Raw genomic sequence first — 15,601 nt, 5'->3', positions numbered from 1 at the left:
TTGGCATGGCCTCCAAAACTATTCTTAAACTTTGCCTCATGTTTTCCTCCTTCACATTCTAGACCTCAGCTATACTCAGTTTCTGTGTATCATATTCTCACTCATCCCCTGGACTCTGCTTCCTATTTTCATCATTCTTAGACATTTTTATTCTTTTTCCTCTACTTCTTTCACTCCTTTTTTCTAATAATACCTATCAATCTTTGATGGAGGGAGAGTGCATAGATGGAAAAATAGGAGGCCTAAGACTAAGTCCTTGATATCTCATTTATAAAAGCAGAGACCCCAGAGAAGGATCCAGAAAAGAAGAATGAGAACTGGCCAAAGAGGAAAACCAGAAGAATACAGCATCACAGAAAGCAAGGAAAAGAAATGTCAAAATTTATAGATCAAAAGAACAGAATAGAGTCAATAAGTAGACCCATGCATATATTGTCAATTGATTTTGTAAAAAAGAAATAAGGTAACTAAATGAGGGAGGAAAATAATTTTTTCAACAAAGGGGCTGGAGTGGCCAGATATCTGTATAAGAAAAGAAGAACTGTAAGCTTTACCTCACACCATATAAAAAAACTAACTCAAATCATGGACCAAAATGTGAGCATTAAACTACAGAACTTCTAGATTAAAACATAAAATGTAATCTTTGAGATTTGGGAGTAGGCAAATATTCTTAGGACACAAAAGTATAAGAGAAAAAATTTCATGGAATGAACTTCATCAAAATTAAAATATTTTTAAACACCATTTAGAAAATGAAAAGACAAGCCACGAAGTGGGGAAAAAAATGTATGATACGTATATCTGAGCCAGGATTTATTTAGAATATAGAGAATGCTTACATCTCAATAAGACAAACAGCCCATTAAAAAAATAACCAAAAGATATGAACACTTTATAAAAAAGATATGCAAATAGTTAATAAGCACACTAGATGTTCAGCGTCATTAATCATCAGGGAAATGTAGGTTATAAACATCTATTGTACTAAAATTTTAAAAACTGATGATGACAAGGTTGGTGAAGTGAGGAGCAACTAGAACTCTCCTCATTGCTACTGAGAATGTAAAATGGTACAACCACTTTGGAAACAGCTTGGTATTTCTTATACATTTAAACATACTTATTTTATGACTCAAGAATTCCAACCTAAGTATTTATCCAAGTGAAATGAAAATATATGTCCACACAAAGACTGATACATGAATGTTCACAGCAGCTTTATTTGTAAAAGCCCCAGACCAGAAACATCCCGAATGTCTATCAACAGGTGGATGGATAAAGGAATTTTGGTTTGTCTATACAAGGAATAAAAAGGAATGAACCACTGATACATGCAGTAACAGAGGCATCTCAAAAACATACTGAGCAAAATAAGTAAAAAAAAAATACATCATATATAATTCCATTAATATGAAACTAAGAAAAATCTAAAATACAGTAACAGCATTATCATTTGTTGTTTAGGTCAGGATGATCGTGGGCATGGGCTGGAAGGGGAATAAGGGTAACTTTGAGGGTGATGGAAATGTTCTATATCTTGTATTGGTTGGTACAGAGCTGCATATATTTGTCAAAATCCATCAAATCGTCCAGTTAGTATGTGTACCTTTTATTGGAAATTACACATCGATAAACTTGATTTTTAAAAATTATTTTGATTGCTATTGAGACTTTAGGTAAATCGAGGATGGAGAAGGGATTTTGGAAATGGCAGCATTAGAAGTCAGGAGAGGCTTCATTAAGAATACTTTCAATGAAGAGGAGCGAAGACCAAAACCTGATTGAAATGGGTTTGTTTTGTTTAATATTGTTGTTTAATTTCAGTATAGTTAACATACAGTGTCATAGTAGTTTCAGGTGTACAAGATATTCATTCAATTCCATATATTTCTCAGGGCTTATCATAATAAATGTACTATTTAATCCCATACATATTTCACTTATCCTCCACCCACCTCCCATCTGGTGACCATGTTTATTCTCTAGTGTTAAAAGTCTGTTTTCTGATTTTTCGCATTTTTTCTCCTTCACTAATTTGTTTCCTAAGTGTTATATATATATATATATATATATATATATATATAAAATCATGTGGTATTTGTCTTTACTGGCTTAGCACTATTCTAATTCCATCCATGTTGTTGCAAATGGCAAGTATTTATTATTTCATGACTAGATAATATTTTTCTTTTTTACGGCTGAATATTATTTCATTGTGTATAGATATATATACCACTTCTTTATTAATTCATCTTTTGATGTACATTTGGGCTTCTTCCATAATTTAGCTATTGTAAATAATGCTGAAATATACATAGGGGTCCATGTATCCCTTTGAATTAATGTCTTTGTAGTCTTTGGATAAATCCCAGTATTGTGATTACTGGATCATAAGGTAGTTCTATTTTTAACTGTTGGTGGAACCTCCAAACTGTTTTTCCAGAGTGGCTGCACCAGGTTGCATTTCCACCAACAGTGCAAGAGGGTACCTTTTTCTCCACATCCTTGCCAACATCTGTTTCTTGTGTTGTTGACTTTAGCTATTCTGACAAGTGTGAGGTGATAGTTCATTGTACTTTTGATCCATATTTCCCTGATGATGAGTGATGTTGAACATCTTTTCATGTGTCTGTTGGCCATCTGGATGTCATCTTTGGAAAAAGATCTGTTTATGTCTTCTGCCCATTTTTTAACTGGATTATTGGGGTTTTGAATTCTATCAGTTCTTTATATATTTTGAATTACTAACCCTTTATTGGATATGTCATTTCCAAATATCTTCTGCCTTTCAGTAGGTGGCCTTTTAGTTTTGTTGTTTCCTTCACTATGTAGAAACTTTTTATTTTGATGTAGTCCCAGTAGTTTATTTTTACTTTTATTTTTCTTGCCTCAGGAGACTAAAAAACTACTTTGATGGCAGAGAAATTATTGTCTGTGCTCTCTTCCAGGATTTTTATAGTTTCAGATCTCACATTGAAGTCAATTGATTTTGAGGGTTTTTGTGTGTATGGTGTGAGGAAATGGTCCAGTTTCATTCTTCTCCATGTAGCTGTCCATTTATCCCAGCACCATTTGTTGAAGAGGCTTTTTCCTATTGTATATATTCTTGCCTTCTTTGTTGTAGATTAATCGATCATATAATTGTGTGTTTATTTTTGGGCTCTATTCTGTTCTATTGATCCAAGGGTCTATTTTTGTGCCAGTACCATACTATTTCCATTACTACAGCTTTGTAGTATAACTTGAAATCTTAGATTGTGATACCTCCAGTTTTTTCAAGATTGTTTTGGCTATTCAGGGTCTTTTGTAGTTCCATACAAGTTTTTAGGATTGTTTGTTCTACTTCTGTGAAAAATGCCTTTGGTATTTTGATAGGAATTGCATTAAGTCTGTAGATTGCTTTGGGTAGCATGGACAATTTAACAATATTTTTTCTCTCAGTCTATGAGCATGGAATATCTTTCCATTTGTTGTCTTCAGTTTCTTTCATCAGTGTTTTGTAGTTTTCAGACCACAGGTCTTTCACCTCTTTGGTTAAGTTTATTCCTAGGTATCTTACTGTTTTGGGAGCAATTGCAAATGGGATTTTTTTTTAAGATTTTATTTATTCATGAGAGATAGATAGAGAGTGAGGGGCAGGAGAAGCAGGCTCCATGCGGGGAGCCCGACATGGGACTCGATCCCTGGTCTCCAGGATCACGCCCTGGGCTGCAGGCTGTGCCAAACTGCTGAGCCACCAGGGCTGCCCGGGATTGTTTTCTTAATTCCACTTTCTGCTGCTCCATTATTAGTGTACAGGAATGCAACAGATTTCTGTACATTGATTTTTGTATCCTGCAACTTTATTGAATTCATATATCAGTTCTAGTTTTTTTTTTTTTTTTTGGTGGAATCTTTAGGGTTTTCTATATATAGTATCATGTCCTCTACAAATAGTGAAAGTTTTGTTTCTTCCTTACCAATTTGGATGACTTTTCTTTTTGTTGTCTGATTGCTGTGGCTAGGACTTCAGGTAATAGGTTGAATAAAAGTATTGAGAATGGACCTCCTGGGTCTTGTTCCTGTCCTTAGAGGAAAGGCTCTTAGTTTTTCTCCTTGTTAGCTGTGAGTTTTTCATATAAGGCCTTTAATCAGACCTGCTTTGTTGAGGCATTTTATCATGAATGGATGTTGTATTTTGTCAAATGCCTTTACTACATCTACTGAAAGGATCAGGTGCTGATTGACTTGTGAATATTGAATTATTCTTGCAGGCCAAGAATCCCACTTGATTGTGGAGAGTTTTTTTTAATGTATTGTTGGATTTGATTTGCTAGTATTTTGTTGAGAATTTTTACATCTAAGTTCATCAAAAATATTGGCCTATAGTTCCTTTTTTGTGGTGTCTCTATCTGGTTTTGGTATCAGGGTATTACTGGCCTAATAGAATTAATTTGGAAGTGTTCCTTCCTCTTCTATCTTTTGGAATAGTTTGAGAATGGGTATTAAGTCTTCTTTAACCATTTGGTGGAATTGGCTTGTGAAGCCACCTGGTACTGGACTTTTGTTTGTAGGGAGTTTTTTGCTTACTGATTCAATTTCACTGCTGGTTATCAGTCTGTTCAAATTTTCTTTTTCATCCTGTTTCAGTTTTAGTAGGTTATATGTATATTTCTTCTAGGTTGTCCAATTTACTGGCATATAGTTTTTCATGATATTCTCTTATAATCCTTTGTATTTCCATGGTGCTGGTTATTTTTCCTCTCTCATGATTTTATTGGGTCTTTTTTCTTTTGATGGGTCTGGCTATAGGTTTGTCAGTTTTGTTGATCTTTTCAAAGAAAAACTCCTGGTTTCATTGATCTGTTCTATCGGCCTTTTTTCTATATCATTTATTTCTGCTCTAATCTTAATTATCTCCTTCCTTCTACTGGTTTTGGGCATTGTTGGTTCTTTTATTTACCTCCTTTAGGTTTAAGGTTGTTTGAGATTTTTCTTCTTGAGGTAAGCCTCTATGATTATAAAATTCCTCTTAGCTGTTTTTGCATCCCAAAGATTTTGGACTATTGTATTTTTTTATTCCTCTTTGAGATCTTGGTTGACCCATTCATTGTTTAGTAGCATGTTATTTCATATTCATGTATTTGTGCTCTTCCCAGATTTTTTTCTTGTGGTTGATTCCTACTTTTATACCATTGTCATCAGAAAAGATCCATAGTAGGACTTCAGCCTTTGAATTTGTTGAGACTTATTTTGTGGTCTAACCTGTGATCTCTTCTGGAAAATGTTTTGTGTGCGCTTGAAAAGAATGTGTATTCCATTTTCAGATGGAATGTTCTGAATATATCTGTTAGATCCATCTGGTCCAATGTGTCATTCAAAGCTATTGTTTCTTTCCTTGTTGATTTTGTTTGAACGATGTATCCACTGATATATGTGGAGTGTTACAGTCCTCTGCTTTATTCTATCAATTATTTTGGTATTAACTCTTTATGGATTTGGTTGGTCTTAGATTGTTTGCATGAATATTTACAATTGATAGATCTTGTTCTAGCACTCCCTTTGATTATGCAGGGTCCTTTATCTTGTTAGTCTTTTTTAAGTCTATTTTGTCTGATATATTTCTATGCTGGCTTCTCAATTCTATTTGCTTGATAAATGCTTCTCCATCCCTTCACTTTTAATCTTCATGTATCTTTAGATCTAAAATTATAGACAGGTCTTGCTTTTTAATCCATTCCATCCTAAATTTTTTTATTGGAACATTTAGTCCATTTATAGAAAAAAATGGGCATTTTTTTAATTTGAAGGTTTTATTTATTCATGATAGACGTAGAGAGAGAGAAAGGCAGAGGGAGAAGCAGGCTCCGTGCAAGGAGCCTGACGCGGGACTCGATCCTGGGACTGCAGGATCGTGCCCTGAGCCAAAGGCAGGCGCTGAACCGCTGAGCCACCCAGGGATCCCCAAAAATGGGCATTTTAAATAACATAATAGCCATTCTGGAAAGCAGATTCTCCACACTCTTGGGGTTTGTTGTTGCTACGTGTCTAGGGTTTTCTGAATTACTAGTCTAATCTTTGTGGCTGAATTCTCTGATTAGCTTAGTGGCGAGCCAATTGTTGGGCACATAATTCCTTAGATGCCTAGGGCCATTGTTTTCTAGTCTTTGCTAAAGTGCTCTATGTGTGTATGTTTTCAACATTCAACTAGGTGGTTTACAATTCTGTTTTAGCCTTTACTTTCTGTTTGAGTGGAGCCTCAGGTTACCCAGAATTGAGGTCCAAGGATCTTCTCAGCTTTTTGCTGAACATATGCATGGTGCAGGCCTTGCTTCCCCTTCTAGAGCATTTTTCTTTTATCCCCAAGATTTTTGGTGATCCTATTGTATTTTAGACAAACAGCTCCTTTCTCCTATCTCCAGTAGTTGCCAGGCTGCTGGTTTTAGCTGTGATTGTAGGCTACTGGTTTTTAATGGCCACCACTGAGTTAGTTGGAAGAAGGGGGAAGAGGATGGGAATAAGGCAAGTTAAAATGCCACAAGCCTCCTTGTTCTTGCCAAGATTTTGTCTTTTTATCTTGAAGTTTTCCAATTGCTTAAATCTTTAGTTTCTGGAGTACTAAAGATTTGACAGTTTTTGCCAGTGTTCTCCTTGCTATTATAGAGAATTTTTAGAGGTCCTTACTCATTTTTACTAATAGCATCTGTATCTTCTTAGTTTAAGCTAAAAATATATTGTCAAATATATTTTAAATACTAGGAGGTCTACTTATACTGTAAAAAACATTGATGTAGATCTTTGAATAGTCAAATGTTTTATTGTGGAAAGATGTTGGAAAAAAAGGATGGAAAATCCATCATTCCCTTGTTGCCTGATTCTGTAAGTGATCTGGCTAGGAGGTGCATGTACATATCAGCTTGGAGGGAGGGTTATGTATTAAATGAAGTAGAAATAACCATATTTCTCAAGATTCATTAATAAAAAATTGGGAATGTTATTAGGAATAGAGGTAGTGGCCTCTGGCTATATTAAACATGGAGGAATATTTTGCTCTGAGAAATTCAACCTCCCTAAGCACTTGAAAAAAAATAGAGGGGAATCCATTTTCCAACAAATCACAAGTTAGAACAAAATCTCATATGAAGTCTCTTTTTAAGACTCTAAACATTCGCACATTTAATCTTAAAAGGGTATACTGGGTCACACCATCATCTGGCTAGTAGACAAACAGTACTGCAATGTCTACCCTCTAAAGCAACAGTTAGTTCTGAGCCTTTTGCTGCCATCACATGTTTGATAAATGATTCTCTTATGTGAGAAACACTCTCAGTCCTATTTTGATAAACATCTCCCAAATTTGGAAGTCATGCACTGTGATAATTTGTGATCTATTGCAGAGATTCACTTGGACTGTAGGGCAGGACAATTCTCAGCATTCTGGCTATAAGGACATTCTCTTGTGTCCCAGAAATCATAGATATGTATATAATTTCAGCACCCTGGGCTCCGAGGACCTGAAGAAGAGGACACCTACTCAACACAATCTTGCCTAGAAGACAATCAGAAATATTTGGTACGTTTTAGATTATCTTGAAATGAGAGTTAACCCCAAGCAACTACAATCTTGTCATCGAGTCCAAAATTCAGTTCTTTTTGTTTTTACTGTTCAAGAGCTAAGAATTTTCTGGTAAAGCATGGCCCTTTGTATAAGCAGATGTGGAAAGGGGAATTCTTGTTTCCCATGCTTGAGCAGCAAGAACAGTAATAGAAGTTCCTGTAAATGGTTTTCATTTCTGTTCCTTTTAAAATGTAATTAGAATGACTGGTCTATCATGTAGGTTTACAATATTTGCCGGTAAACAACTTATTTATATGTTTCTTCTGAAATGTTAAGAGTGATTAAAATGCATGAGACTGTTTTCCGGAATGAGTCATTCAAACATCATTTCTGATAGTGGGAACTGAATTGGAAAAGGGAGAGCTTATACAACTTATATACTTAAGGATCTTCATATGGTATTTTTCATGTAAGAGAATTTTCCCCCCACCTCAAACATTTGCTAACACCAATAATTTGTTTTATATAACATCCCTTTTGAAGAATGAGCTATTGAAAAATAAAAGCCATTTCTTGACCACTGTCTCATAGTACCCTTGGCTTTCTTCTACCTTTTCCTAATTTTTAATTTGGGTGGAGAAAAGAATGGAGGTGAAGGATTTGGGAACTTTGCAGAAGGGAATTATAATAGCTTGTGTGTACTGAGAATATATGCTATAAAACTTAGCTCAAATTGTGTGAAAAGTGATAATTCCCTTTCTGCTTGGCAATGCAACAGAGCCCAGCTGACCTCCAAGTGTCTACCATAAAACATTTATTCTGCAGAGAAAAAAAAAAAAAAACACTTTTACAGAGCAAAGAAGATAGATCTATATATCTAGTCTAAAATGACTAGACTATGTTTGGTATAGATCAATGTTTTTAATACCAAGGCCTCATAATATGAAAATCTTCTCAGATTGCAATGATTCTCAAGGGGAATACACCATTCCATCAGACAAGATGTCAATCTTTTTTCTTTTATAATATAGCCTATACAGATGAAATTATACATTTGGAAAATTATTCTATAAACATTGCCCCTTCCTCAAAATGACATTATGTCCCCATTGGGGATGATGTCCTATTATTACCATCCATGGATGAGAATTACTGCTACAGAAGAGCGGTCCCCAAACTCACTGAGGGTAGACAGAAAATGTTAAACTTGTATTAATATTTTTAGCTACCAAGGGAAACAAATTAGGCTTTGTTAATAATGAAAGGTACTGATAATCTCAGGTGATTGGTAAGTTGACCCATGTGACAGACTGAACCTGAGTATCCTGAGGAAAGAAAGGGAACTTGAGTATGGGAGGTATAACAATGGTACTTTCCTTCATTTGCCACTTTTTACCATATTGTGACTGAGGCAATTACTAATGTAAGTAGAATTTATAAGCTTTAGTACAACACAATAATTAGGTTAAAATAAAGCATGTTTAATGTGAAAATACCTATACCATTGAGTTTCAGAGTCAATAAATATTGCAGCACAAATTAAATGAGTAATGAAAAAAGTTTTAGGATCAAGCTAAATCAGTTCTTAAAAATTCTAGCCTTAAATGCTTAGGGGTTAAGAAAAAACTTATGCAAAATTAACTAAGCCTACACTGAGGAGTTTTAGGAAAAATAAAATTCACTCAAAGAATGTAAGAAGAGTGAGCCAAAGCTAATAAGACTGAACAATTAGAAAAGAATTTGAAACAATTGATAAATTTGCCAAGATGGATTTTTAAAAATAATAAATCTTAGGAATGAAAAAAGATTGCTTTAGATGTTACAGACACTTAAAAATAGAATCAACTTAATGCCAATATTTAAAATTTAAATACAATGGAAAAATCTCTAGAAAAAAGTAATTGCTAAAAGTCAGTTCTATTAGAAGTAAAAAGAATCAAAATGGTAAGAACTATTAAGGGGGTTGAAACAATGGTTAAAAATTCTTCCACAAAGAAAACTCTGGGCTATATGGTCTATAAATCAAAGGAAAAATTCTAATCTTCTAAAAATAGAGAACTTTTTTAAACAGGAAATATTCTGAAACTCATGAAGATAACAATTTTGGTATAAAATACCAAGGAGGACAGTGTAGGAAAATATAGGCCATTATTAACTCTTAGCAATACAACAGTGTTCAAAAAGGTTAATATTTCACAAGTTTTATGTATCCAAGGAATGCAAAATGGACGTAAGATTAGAAAATTCACATTAAAAAGAGAAAAACCATATAGAACCATGTAGATAAGAAAGCATTTGAGAAAATTCAGCATCCATCGGAAGTAAAAAAAAAAAAGGGGGGGGGGGACCTTCCATAAATTGAAAAAGAACATTCATAGAGTTTGGAAGCAAATTTCATATTTAATGGAGACGTCTTGAGAGTTTTCATTTGTATCAAGAACAAGACAAAAGCACCTGCCATCACTCCTCTTGAAGAGTGTTCTTAATATTGTATCCAACATAAGACAAAAATAAAAAGGATTGGGATGGAAAAGGCAATTGTATTTCAACATAGCACCAATTAGAAGATGTATTTAGAAACAAACACTACTTACATTGAAAAAAGAAGAAAGTTCCTAAGTAATTTGTCGTTAAAGATATGAAACTTCAGAGGCACCTGGGAGGCTCAGTCAGTTAAGTCAGTCATCTACCTTTGCCTTGGGTCACAATCCCGGGTCCTGGGATTGAACTCCACATGGGGCTCTCTGCGCAATGGGGAGCCTGCTTCCCCATCTCCCTCTGCCTACTTGTGTTCTGCATGTCAAATAAATAAAATCTTAAAAATAAAATAAAACTTCAGGAGGGGAAAAAAAAAACCCTGCATTATTTGGAAAGATTTAAAACCTAAATAGAAAATACTATGTTCATGGGTAGGAAATCTCATTATAAAGAGGTCAGTTTTCAAACAGATCTTTGGATTCAATGCAATTCCAGTTGAGACCCCCAACAAATTTCTCAAAACACCACCAAAAACCTAAGTTTTGTTTGTTTGAATGCATATGGCAGAGCAAATTATATATGTCACAATTAATATGAAACAGCAAATGCCAAAGAATGGCCAAGACACTCTTGATAGAAACCAGCAGGGAACCAGAGGTCCTTTCCCCTTCAAGGGTCTAGTTGGAATAAGAATCAAAATTGACATGAAACAGATTAACAGGAGAAAATAAAATTTAATAGTGTACATATGAGAAGCCCACCCAGACATGGAAAGTCCAGAGACTGAGGTATATAGGTCATTCTTTTTTTTTTTTTTTAAAGATTTATTTATTGATTGATTCATGAGAGAGAGAGAGAGAGAGAGAGAGAGAGAGAGAGAGAGGAGGGAGAAGCAGGCTCCATGCCGGGACTCCAGGATCGTGCCCTGGGCTAAAGGCAGGTGCTAAACCGCTGAGCCACCCAGGGATCCCATATAGGTCATTCTAAACTAAGGAGTAAAGAGTAGGGGCCTGGGATTTCAGAGGAAAGGATTGTACTTCACAGGGTGATGAGAGAAGTTGTTTGGTAATTAGAATGTTTACCCTGCCATACAGATGGCTCACTCTGATAAATTTTATCTCTGCTAGTAACTCTTGTTATTGGGAAGACTACCAACTTAGACTTATGTAGTTAAGGAAGGAACATAAATTTCTCTTGAGGCTGTAGGGTTTTGATTGCCTTTAGCTCAGAATAACTTTTATGCCAAAGTGGTTCATCTTGGGGCAGCTTGCCCTGGGCCCCCGCAGTTACCTCCTTTGAAACTTCCCTGAAAGATAGAACATAAAAGTTGAGCTGATAGCAGATACACCAAAGTAACAGCCACATCAGTAGGACTCAAAATCATAGAGGCCACATTGAAAATGGTAAGAAGGGTGGAGATGCAGTCAGGTACCAAATTAATCTTTGAGACTCCCCACCAATAGGGGAGACACAACAAGCATGGAGCAGGAAGAGGAACAGACCCCACAACCAGGTACCCCAGAGAGAGGGGTACCTACACTGGGAAGACAAGCCCTCATTTGGCTTTAAAAGACAGAGGAGCTTGAGATAACCACCTTACTCCAGTCAGAATGGCTAAAATTAATGAGTCAGGAAATGACAGATGTTGGCAAGGATGCAAAGAAAGGGGAACCCTCTTTTACTGTTGGTGGCAACATAAGCTGGTACAGCCATGCTGCAAAACAGTATGGAGGCTCCTCAAAAAGTTGAAAGTAGAGCTACCCTATAACCAACCTATCAATTGCACTACTGGGTATTTACCTGAAAGATACAAACCTAGGGATCCAAAGGGACACCCATACCCCAATGTTTATAGCAGCAATGTCCACAGTAACCAAACTATGGGAAGAGCCCAGATGTCTATCAACAGATGAATGGATAAAGATATATCTATACACAATGGACTAGTACTAGTACCACACACAAAAAAAATTCTTGCCCTTTGCAATGATGTGGAACTAGAGAATATTATATTAAGTGAAATAAGTCAATCAGAGAAAGACATTAGATAGTCTTACTCGTGGAATTTAAGAAAACAGGATCATAGGGGAAGAGAGGAAAAAAACAAAACAAGACAAAAATCAGAGGAGGAGACAAACCATAAGAGACTCAATCATGGGAAACAAACAGGGTCACTAGAGGGAAGGAGGGGGGGAGACAATAACTGGGTGATAGACATTAAGGGGGTCATGTGATGTGATGAGCACTGGGTGTTTTTTTTTTTTTTTTTTTTTTGCACTGGGTGTTATATTAGACTGATGAATCACTGAACTCTACCTCTGAAACCAATAATATATTATGTGTTAATAATTGAATTCAAATAAAATTTTTAAAAAAGACAGAGGGGCTTAACTTCATGAGTGTTTAACAATAATAGGGCTTAACATCAGGAAGTTTAAAAATTGGTGGGTACAACTCAGAGCTGGAGAGCAATAGGGAATGGAGTCCCCACCCTTAAAGAGACAGGCTAACAAAACAATCGCACCCAGATACAGCATAGAAGCAGCAGTTTGAAAAGAGCCTGGAGCCTATGGGAAGGAGTTCTATTCACTAATCTTAGAACTGAAGGGGCAGGGATCTTTGAGGAGACTTCGCAAAGACCAAAGAGCTGATGGTTTCTCTTCTCTCCCCTGCCCCCCAACCTAAATACACAGACACCTGAAAGAACCATTGTGCAACACTCACCACTTAGCTTTTGCTAACAACATGACTTGCCCCCGAGATCCAACCTACATCACTCCAAAGGCCTCCCTCCAGACTGACTCCATGAGGGCCTCATTGCACAGGAAGCCTCAACAGAAGGTCAGCACCACTCGAAAGTGACTGTTGCACTTGGGATAAGAGAAGGTAACTACACACACAGCAGTTCGATGGCAGCCCCAGCAAGGGGCTTCAGGCAGACATCTGATCTGACTGCCTGCCCCACCCACCTACAGAAACCTTATAGGAGGTCAGCACAAAGAGCCTAGTAGTTCAGGGTCACTGCTATCCAGGGTCACTGCTATCCAAACAGAAGATTGGGGGCAGACATTGGCTCTGACTCCTAACCTTGCCCACCAATGAAAGCTACAGGGAGAGAACCCTGCAATTCAGTGCAATTACAGTTCCAGCAAGTGGGCTGAAGACAATCATCTAACTCAAGCCCAGGTGGTCCTACACTGGCATCTTAACAGCACAGGGACCAAACCCTGATGACAACAGGCAAAGAGGGCCATTCATTCCAACTGGACTGAAGGCAAATGTGGCTCAGCCACAATAGTAGGGCATATGCAACATACATAGGAGACACCACTGAAACTCCAGATTCTAGTGAAGAGGGGACATTGTATTGCAGGGCACTTCAGGATCTCTTCATAAGGCCACTCCTTTCAGGATCAGGAGTCATCGTTGACTTTAATACATTGAAGCAGAATTGGATAAAATGAGGACATAGGAATTATTTCCCAAAGGAAACAACAGTACAAAAAAAAAGAATTCATTGTAATGGTCATAAAGATACTCACTGGATTTAAGATTGAAACATCTCCATGCAACCTTCAACAAAGATAGAAAAATATAAAAAAAGAATGAATCAGAAGTGAAGAGTCCTGAAATTAAAAAATACATTAGAGTGAATAAGTAGTAGACTGGAAGAAGGAGAACACAGATAAGTGAGCTAGAAGACAATAATGGAGAACAACCAAGCTGAACAGGGGGGAAAAAAATAGGAGAACTCAACACCACCAAATGTAATAATATTCACATTCTATGGATTCCAGAAGAAGAAGAGAGAAAAGAGTACAAAAGTTTTAAGTATCTGATAACTTTCCTAACCTGGAGAAGGAAACAAATCTAGATCTAGGAGGCCCAGAGAGCCACAAAACAAAACAAAAAACCCAAGGATGTCCACAACAATATGCATAATTAAAATGGCAAAAAGTAGTAAGAGAATTTTAAAAGCAGTCAGAGGAAAAAACAATTACATATGTACAAGGGAGACTCCATAAAGCAGTCAGATTTTTCAGCAAAAACTTTGTAGGCCAGAAGGGAATGGGATGATATGTACAAGTGCTGAAAGAAAAAAAGCCTACAGCCAAGAATACTCTATCCAGCAAGACTATCATTCAGAATAGAAGGAGAGATAAGAGCAAAGTGAGATCATAACCACTAAACCACCCAACAAGAAATGCTAAAGGGAGATCTTTGAGTGGTAAAAGGCAGGCCATAATCAGGTATAAGAAAGTTAGGGAAGGAAAAACTTTCTTAGGCACATGTAAACATAATAAAAATAGATTAACTGCTTATAAAAGTAGTACAGAAGTTAAAGCACAAAAGCAGTAAATCAATTAGACCCATAAAAAAAGTCAAGGGATTCACAAAATAAGTAGTATGAAATCATTTACATAAACATGGGGGGGGGGATAGAAGTGTTGTCCTTTTAGAATGAGTTCAAACTTCACTATCAGCCTAAATAGGATGTTATATATAAACCTAATAATAATAATTCAAAAACCTGTAATATATATTCTTGGATTCCTTTTTTCTTGCAGATCACTAAATAAAGGCACCAAACCACCATCAGAAAGCAAGAGAAGGAACAGAACTGCAAAACCATAAAAACAATAAAACAAGTAGCAAAATGGCAGAAGTGCATACCTATCAAGAATAACTTTGAATATAAATGGACTAAATACTCCAATCAAAGGGATAAAGTGATTGAATGGATAAAATAAAACCACCTATATGCTACTTATGAGAGATTCATTTCAGTGAAATGAAAGTGAAGGGATGGGAAGGAATTTATCATGCAAATGGATGTGAAATAAAGCTGGTGTAGCAATACTTAGACAAAATAGACTAAGACAAAGTCTGTTACAAGAGATGAAGAAGGACACTATATAATAAGGACAATCCAACAAGAAAATATAGCAATTATAAATATTTGTGCACCCAACATGAGAGCACACAAATACATGAAGCAACTATTAACAGACATAGAGGAAGAGATTAGTTGCAATAATATTACGAACTTTACCATCAGACATCAATGGCTAGATCATCTAGGCAGAAAAAAAAAAATCAAGGAAGAAGTAGTTTTTAAAGATTTGACAGAAAGAGAAAATGAACAAGCAGGGGGAGTGGGAGGGAGAAAGAGCAGGAGAAGCAGGCTCCCTCCTGAGCAGAGGACTCGATGTGGGCTTGATTCCAGGACTTGAGCCAAAGGCAGAGGCTTAACCAACTGAATTAACCTGGTGCCCCAAGGAATCAGTTTTTAATGACACATTGGATTAGATGGATCTAACAGATAAATTCAGAATATTCCATCCTAAAACAGCAGAATACACATTCAAATGCACATGGAATATTATTCAGAATAGATCACGTTAGGGCACAAGTCTCCAAAATTAAAAAGATTGGAGTCATACCATGTATCTTTTCCAACCACAATAGTATCAAACTAGAAAATCACAAGAGAAAACATGAGAAAAGACACAAATACATGGAAGTTAAATAACATGCTACTCAACATTAAAAAATGAGTGGGAAATATCAGACAGAACGTGA

At 36.2% G+C, this 15,601-nt stretch overlaps 1 long non-coding RNA gene across 19 annotated transcripts in view; it reads left to right on the top strand.

The window, feature by feature from the left end:
• Positions 1-14,785, top strand: part of LOC144311423 (uncharacterized) — a 168,726-nt gene extending 153,941 nt beyond the window's left edge. For 10 of the 19 annotated variants that reach the window (XR_013376984.1, XR_013376988.1, XR_013376985.1 and 7 more), the window contains 3 exons: positions 1,680-1,793; positions 7,478-7,555; positions 14,587-14,785. This is a non-coding gene — a long non-coding RNA (uncharacterized LOC144311423). Of the gene's footprint in view, positions 1-1,679; positions 1,794-7,379; positions 7,556-14,586 lie in introns of all 19 variants that reach the window. The other 9 variants (XR_013377005.1, XR_013376993.1, XR_013376983.1 and 6 more) reach the window with 2 other exon arrangements.
• The last annotated feature ends 816 nt before the right edge of the window (positions 14,786-15,601 follow it).

The sequence above is a fragment of the Canis aureus genome, chromosome 3 (assembly GCF_053574225.1).
Source record: "Canis aureus isolate CA01 chromosome 3, VMU_Caureus_v.1.0, whole genome shotgun sequence".
NCBI lineage: Eukaryota > Metazoa > Chordata > Mammalia > Carnivora > Canidae > Canis > Canis aureus.
Note: the sequence above shows the minus strand (reverse complement) of the source record. Positions and strands in the feature narration are given on the sequence as shown.